We start from the raw sequence: 8,108 nt of genomic DNA, 5'->3' as shown, positions 1-8,108 counted from the left end.
TGAATCCATAAAGAAACCCCCTCGATGTATTCGTTTCATTGAATCTCTTTATTATCCTTTCAATTAATTGATGTTTATTGTGAGTTCCAACCTTGAATGCTTGATTGTTTGAACGTTTTCCCTAGAGTGACACTAGGTTTGAGAGTTCTCGTTGGTAACCTTGAGAGTGAGTGACGCACCACGAGCGTTAGACAGAGCTAGGTTGGAGAGGATTGAGAGGGTGAGTCGAGAGGTACAGGAGCATCCCCTTTCCCCTCCGACGTGATAGATTCTACCTCCGTTCCTCTAGTTCTTTGCGGCCATAATAGAGTGAATGGTCTAAGGGATGAACTTCCACGGCGGCTTAGTTACGCGTGCAACGGAGTGAAGCGTTGAGGTGATCTTAGTATCTAGGGCTTAATCGTGGTTAGGGACCTTCCACCTTGACCAAAGGGTTAGGTCTATAATTAGGAAGAGATTTATCACTTGGAATCTCTAGAGCTCATTGCAACTCTATGCAAGTGCGAGGTTGAGAGGTTATCCAATCTCTCCTCCGGGACATGTATAGAGTTAGGTATAGTTGACCTTAGATTTGGGACTATGTAATTAAGGATTTGCACGACTCACCTTTGCGTTGATTAGGAAGCATAATAGAGGGTTCTTGCACTTGAAACAATTATCCTAGGAGGAGCATTATCCGGGTACCCCATCTTTATCGATTGCCTTACCCCCTTCTTTACTTTTGCTCTCTTACTTGTTGTTTTTATTGTTGAGAATTGAATCATTGTCACACTTATCATCATTGATCTTTCACATAGCTAAGAATCGAATTAAGTATTTTTATTCCCTATTCCCTGTGGATTCGATACCCGCTCATCCGGGATTATTACTTCGACAACCCCGTGCACTGGCGGGATATACGCAAGCGGATCTTGTCAAGTTTTTGGCACTGTTGCCTGGGAATAGGCATTTAGAGATACTTTGTACTTTGTTTTCTTAGATATTTTACCATACATTCTATTTCCTATCTTCTTATTCTATCATCGTTCTGATTTCTTTTTCCTTCTTTTTGGGTGCAGCTCCAGGTTATGACCCGAGGGAATCCCTCAACATTGATTTAAGGAGATCCTGAGCTTGAACGTACACTTAGAAGAAAATGGAAAGAGCCTGTACAAGAACAGTCTAATCCAGCTGATTTGGAAGTAGAAGAATCTGAAAACATGGCAGAACAGAATGAGCAACAGCGAACATTATCCGATTATGCCAGACCTTCAGTATTGGGGAAACAATCGAGTATTGTGCGCCCCCCGATTACAGCTCAAAACTTCGAGCTAAAGCCCACATTCATCCACATGTTGCAGCAATCCGCACAATTTAATGGTTTGGCCGATGAGGATCCAAACAGTCACATAGAGAACTTTCTTGAGGTGTGTGATATGCTGAAGATAAATGGGGTGACGGATGATGCCATCAAATTGAGAGCCTTCCCATTTTCCCTAAAGGGGAGAGCGAAGCAGTGCCTACACTCGTTACCTAGAGCGTCAATTACCACGTGGGAGGAGATGGTGGAAGCTTTTCTAGCTCGTTATTTCCCTCCCGGAAAATCAGCAAAGCTTAGGAACGAGATCTCATCCTTTGTTCAGTTGGAATTGAAGTCTTTATTTGAGACATGGGAAAGGTTCAAGGATCTCCTGAGAAAGTGCCCGCAACACGGATTCCCGGAATGGATGATTGTTCAAACCTTTTACAATGGTTTGAACCTGAGTACAAGGCAACTCTTGGATGCGGCAGCTGGAGGTACCTTAGGTAGCAAGACCCCCGATTAGGCCCATATGTTGATTGAAGAAATGGGGTTAAATAGCTACCAATGGAATGCTAGGAAGAAGAAAAAGGTGGCCGGTCTCCATGAAATAGATGCGGTAACTTCATTGGCGGCTCAAGTGGAGAATCTGAGTAAGAAGTTAGATCTTCTAACTTCAAATAGAGTGGCGGCAGTGACTAATTTCACCGGGTGTGGTGGAGTACATGCTCCCTCCGATTGCCCGATCTCTATTGGTGATGTTTCTTCGGTGGAGAATGTTGATTTTGTAGGTAATGGCATGAGACCTCAAGGAAACCCATATAGAAATACCTACAATCCAGGTTGGAAGAATCATCCCAATTTCTCATGGAGTAATCAAGGTCCACAAAAGGCCATGGGGCCACAGGGTTTCCAACAACAATAACAAGCCCCTCAGGTGGAAAACAGAGTCTCAGGTTTGGAAACCCGAATTAGAGGCCTAGAGAAGCACTTGACTAGATTTATACAATCAACAAATGCAAGATTTGAATCTGTCGAGTCTACACTTCGTAACCACACCGCCTCTTTGCATAACCTTGAAAATCAGGTGGGGCAAATTGCGAAGTCTCTCTCTGAAAGGCCACATGGAAGCTTGCCAAGCAATACAGAGACCAATCCTAGAGAGCACGTGAAGGCGATCACTTTGAGAAGTGGTCGTGAGGTTGAAGGTAGGCTTTTGAGTGAGAAGCCAAAAGAATACGCACCCGAGGTTATAGAGGTAGAAGAGGGAACAAGCAAGGAGAAAGAGGTGGCACCCCCACCTTTCAAGCCAAGAATCCCTTATCCCTCTAGATTGAAAAATGACCAAGGGGATGAACAGTACAAGAAGTTCCTGAGTTTGTTCAAGCAGCTCCACATTAATATTCCTTTTGTTGAGACATTGGCCCAAATGCCTAAGTATTCGATGTTCTTGAAAGACTTATTGACCAACAAAAGGAAGTTGGAGGAGAGTGCTTCAGTGATTTTAGATGCTTCATGCTCGGTGGTGTTGCAAAAGAACATGCCAAACAAGAAGAAAGACCCGGGAAGCTTCATCATTCCGTGCAATATTGGCAATTTAGGTGAGGAAATGGCATTGGCGGATTCAGGGGCTAGTATCAACGTCATGCCGTACACCTTCTTTAACAAGCTAGGCTTGGGTGAGCCTAGGCCTACTCGGATGACTTTACAACTAGCGGACCGAACAGTGCGACATCCGAGAGGCATCATTGAAGACATGCTTATCAAGGTGGACAAGTATATTTTTCCGGTTGACTTTGAAGTGCTAGATGTCGATGAGGATGCGGATGTACCCTTGATACTTAGGAGACCGTTCTTGCGGACTTCCAAAGCATTGATTGACATGGACGGCGGAGAGCTCACATTGAGAGTTGGAGATGACAAGCTCACATACCGCCTTGCTGAAGCCATGCGGCATTCTCTTGACTTCGATGATACGTTATATTTTCTAGACACTACTAATGAGATTATTGATGAATACATGTAGGAAATGTTCAATCCGGATCCGTATGAAGGTTTGTTCGACCAAGAAGAGGGACATGAAGATGTAATGATGCTTGGATCGACGGAAGAAGTACCATCTACCACGGGGATCTTGAAGAAGGTGCTCCGGAAAATGAAGAGGGCTAGGAGACGCCACCGGAAACACTCCAAGGCTATTGGAGACGTACGTGAACCGAAGAAGTTGGACGTATCATTGTTAGGTGGTCCCAAGCCCGATAATACACCCTCTACCCTTAAGAGACTCTGCACATCATGTTTTCAAGGCATGGGTAAGAGGGCAACCTTCATCTATGAACCCCCATGAGGTAAGACAAGGTACGTCAAGCTTAGTGACGTAAAACAAGCGCTTCTTGGGAGGCAACCCAAGTGTTTACTATTTTTATATTTTGAGTTAGGTTGTTTGCATGAATAAATTGTTAAGTGTTGGTGTCTTGATTTTTATGATGCTTGTGCTGTGATTTTATTGTGGGCTTTTAAAGTCATTGTGTGTTTTCAAGTGGAATTGGCGAAGTATGGTCGTTTGAGCTCTATTTCATGTTTTTCACTGGTAAATTTGCATAATAGAGCAGGCTCTGAGTGTGTAAACATGTTCAAAAATTTTCCGCGAGCCTCTGATTTTTTTCTAAGTCGTCCAAAACAACACACGCAGCGTGTGGAATTTTCACGACTGCCTGTGGAGTCGCTAGTGAGCTCGACTAGAGAAGGCAGGGTCTGCGGGCTGCCCCTGTGAACGACCATGCGACTGTCACAAGCCTCTAGGTAATTTCCACACGGGAGTGTGAATTCCTGCAGAGTTGGGCGGATTATCCCGAGAGCACATAGGGGCGTGGACTCGCCTCTGCGGGCGACCTTGTGAACTACGCACGGGCGTGGGTAATTTCCATACGCCCGTGTGAAACTCTGCAGACGAGTTCTCTCCATCCCGAGAAGACACAGGGGCGTGTGGCTGCCCCTGTGGGATGGGCATGTGAATGTCCACGCCCGTGCGAAATTTCCGCACGGGCATGTGGAACACTTGGTATTCTTCTCGGATGTTCAGAGAAGCCACAGGGGCGTGCGGCTACCACATGGATCGGGCACAAGGGCGTGGGTATTTTCCGCACGCCCATGTGAGATCGTTCAAAGTTAGTGAAAGTTTTTTTCCCAAGAGCGCCCAGGGGCGTGCACCTGCCCTTGTAAAGCTCTCGTATAGGGCACACGGGCATGGGTAATTATCGCACGCCCGTGTGGATGGACAGAACATCAAGGGTCGCGAGTTCTTTTTAAAGAAGATTAGTTTCTCTCCCTCTTCACGACCTCTATTCGTCTAGAAACACTATCACATCATTCTCCTATTTCATAGCGCTAATTTGGTAGAATTTCTGCAAGGTTTTCCGGCCAGTTCTTCATTTTCTCATCCCATCTCGTCGGCAAGCCCTATTCATCATTTTCTTTGCCAATTCATGGTTTCCATCGATTAATTTGGTTAATAATGCTTCGTTTCTTCAATTAGAAAGATGATTGATGTTTAGAATGAAGTTAGAAGTATTTTTAAGGTATATTTTTGGATTTTTGAAGCGCGGCCGTGCGGTTTTCACGCCCCATGGATCCACATGGGCGTGCGGAAATTCCACACGACCGTGTGAATTTCTACAGCATTATTTTATCAACTTGTTTGATCGATTTCGTTTTAAATTTTGCAGATTATGGCACCTCGATCAAAGAAGCAAGCTGATAAGAGGCCACGTGAGTCATCCCCTAAGACTAAGGGCATGAGGTTTGCGATTCCAGAGCATCAGGTTCGCTATGAGCGCTTGTCTAGACTCCGGTTCGGACAGACTCGATTCTTGGACACGACTATACTGTGAGATCTACAGCAGGGAGATGAATTCGCTGATGAGGTAGAGGATCTCATTTTAGCAGGTGATTGGCGGCAGTTATTGACGATTAGAGAGCCAGCCATCCGAGAATTTGCACTGGAGGTGCTATCATCATTCGAGTTTGACAGATCGTACGCAAACTTTGATAGTTTGAACTCCATTCAGTTCAGAGTATTTAGACACCACCATAGCTTGAGCATTACTCGGTTTTCGAGTACTACTTGGCTTGTATGAGGAGGCATTCACGGACATCGTAAGAGTATGCTCGATTCTGACGCGATTATCCTGGAACCTTGACCCCGCATATAGCTTACAGAGTGCTATGTGGTCAAGGTTAGTACGAGCCGGGGGTGTCCAAGGCCACATGCCTTTCCCGACCTGCATACAGATATTTACATGCCATTATGAGTAGGTCGGTGAATGGCCGTGGTGATAGCACTTGTGTTCTAAGCCGTCAAGAACTACTATATTTGTACTCGATGGTGCAGCGCGTACCGATTCACTTAGGGCACATCATGGCAGAGTATATCAGACATCAGAAATACTATACTAGACTAGGAGCGATCTTCTCGGGCCCCTATATTACGAAATTAGTGCTGGGCATAGGTCTCTTGGATTTGATTCGTGGGGCCGAGAAAACGACTATACCTGCTCCCCTGAGTCTAGAGACGATGAGATTGATGGGTATGATCCGCTGGGTTCGGACAGGGGTTTTAGCTTTAGTGCTACCACTCCAGAGATAGCCGAGGATGAGGGTGATGAAGCCGGGGCATCTCAGCATGCTCCCGAACCTCAGCCAGCACCAATGGAGACCGAGGCACCTCCAGTGGCAGAGGAACCACCCCCCGTGCATATGTTTTCACCATCTCGAGCTTATGATCGCTTTGAGAGGCTCGAGAGCGCTTTGGGAATGGTACGGACTGAGGTAGCGGAGGCTTGAGCCGAGATTACATAGATTAGGGCTACGCAGGCCACTCAGTACACAGAGTTCATAGCACGTTTCGACGTATTACAGCAGATCTTAGAGCAAGACGTCGCCTCATCATTTGTCCTGCGATCGAGGACTCCTCAGGCCCCCTCAGTTCCTCCAGCATCTCCATCCTCTACCCTGGCACCGGTGGACCCACTATGTGCGTCTTCACCAACGGCGGCAGCAGCAGCACCGGAGCCCGTGGGCGACACCGACATTTGACTTTTAGTTCTTTTTCTTTTATGCATTTTATTTTAGACTTGTTCACTCAGAAAGGATTCTCCTTCTGAGTTTATTTTCATTTTGCATCTCGAGTTGTATTCATTGTCTATCTTTTATATATACTCGATTTATTTTGCTTTTATTGAGCTTCACCGAACCCCCTCGTGTATGCGTTCAGATGGTCTTGTCTTCTTGGGAATTGAGACTTAGTCATGGGCACGGCCAAGGTGCTTAGGCACTTAGCCGTGTGAGCTTCACAACCCGTCAGAACACTACCCCCATGGAATTAGCTTCATCAAACGCAACACTAGGACTCAGGGGAGTATTGTTTTGATTGCTTCTCCCACATTTTCTTTTTGAATGATATATATTTTTGAGTGAGCTTGCATGTGTACATTGGGGACAATGTACAACTTAAGTGTGTGTGTGTGTGTGGGTGGGGGGAGTTTCATAATGCACACATTCTTTTCTATTGTTCTTGATTGATATATGCTCACATAGCCAATAGCGGTTCACCTTAGTTGCAAGGATTGTATTCTTGAGTTTAGGAGAATTTCTAACATTAAATGTTTTCATGCTCTAGTTTTTCTTGAATGTCTAGGAATTTTTGCCAGATTTATACTTGTTACACTACTCACTAATTAAGCTCTTTTAGAAACTCAAGTTTGATGTTAAACTCACTACTACCTATGAAGTATGAAGCTACTCTCATATGTCGGATACTAGCTATGCCCTAATGAGGGAAAGAGCTATCTCATAGGATGAGTGAAAGCTACCATTCCGGTAGAAAGAGCTACCACCTCGAAAGTGTGAAATCCACCTAAGCGGCCGCTTTGGAGAGGGCTACCATAGAGGATGTGTGAAGCTACTACCATCTTTGAAATTGTTGTCACTTTTGTAGATAAATAAGTCCCTTGTACTTAGAACTTTGAGGAGTATACTTTGGGTTGACTTGAGTGAGTTCACACACGTACACAATTTCGGGTTGTGTACATTTTTTTATTCAAGTTTTTAGCTAGAGCATTGATTTTTTCGTATTTAGTGTTGAAATTTCCCTTACTTGTAGAATGCTCTCTTTGCATACTTTGGTGAACCTAAGGCCAAGCACTTTCAATAATTTCTTCATTGATGCACATAACGTTTTAATTTTTTGCTTGAGGACAAGCAAAAGCTTAAGTGTGGGGGAGTTTGATAAGTGCTTGCATGCGATATGAATGCGAGGCGTTCATTCCTTATATTGAGCATTACTTTTCTCAGGTTTTTACACTAATATGTGTGTTTTTATGTTACTTTCGTGCAGGTAGGGTTGTGAGGCCGAGTATGAAGGAAAGAAACCAATGTGGATCACAATTCACCGATTTTGGAGAAAATCTTGCTATGGTTCAAACGCGAAGACATAGGTCGGATGTGAGATGCTAGAGTGTGTGCCAACCTCCTCGTATTCGAGTTTGGCACATCCATTTGGAGGGGCACAAAGGAAGTCACACTCGAGCATTCCGACTTATGCATATAGAACAAGAGCTCCACCAACTTGCCTATCATTGAAAAAGCAAGTGATCCACGATGTGAACGTGTGTCCGTTTACGTTACTCCGATGAAAGCATGGATTCGAAAAGCTATTCAGGTCGGATACTGTAGCAGAGCATTGTAGCAAGTATTATAGCAGCACTGTTCACAGCAGGCGGAGAAAACAGGAGTTCAGAGAATCCACACGGGCGTGTGGAAATTATCCATG

At 44.9% G+C, this 8,108-nt stretch overlaps 1 non-coding gene across 1 annotated transcript; it reads right to left on the bottom strand.

The window, feature by feature from the left end:
- Window positions 1-1,589: 1,589 nt before the first annotated feature.
- LOC120255628 lies at window positions 1,590-1,696 on the bottom strand. The gene has a single exon (XR_005535060.1). It is a non-coding gene; the product is annotated as a small nucleolar RNA R71 (small nucleolar RNA).
- Window positions 1,697-8,108: the final 6,412 nt, after the last annotated feature.

The sequence above is a fragment of the Dioscorea cayenensis genome, unplaced genomic scaffold (genome assembly GCF_009730915.1).
Source record: "Dioscorea cayenensis subsp. rotundata cultivar TDr96_F1 unplaced genomic scaffold, TDr96_F1_v2_PseudoChromosome.rev07_lg8_w22 25.fasta BLBR01001114.1, whole genome shotgun sequence".
NCBI classification, from domain to species: domain Eukaryota; kingdom Viridiplantae; phylum Streptophyta; class Magnoliopsida; order Dioscoreales; family Dioscoreaceae; genus Dioscorea; species Dioscorea cayenensis.
The sequence above is the reverse complement of the archived record's forward strand: the minus strand, read 5'-3'. Positions and strand labels throughout refer to the sequence as shown.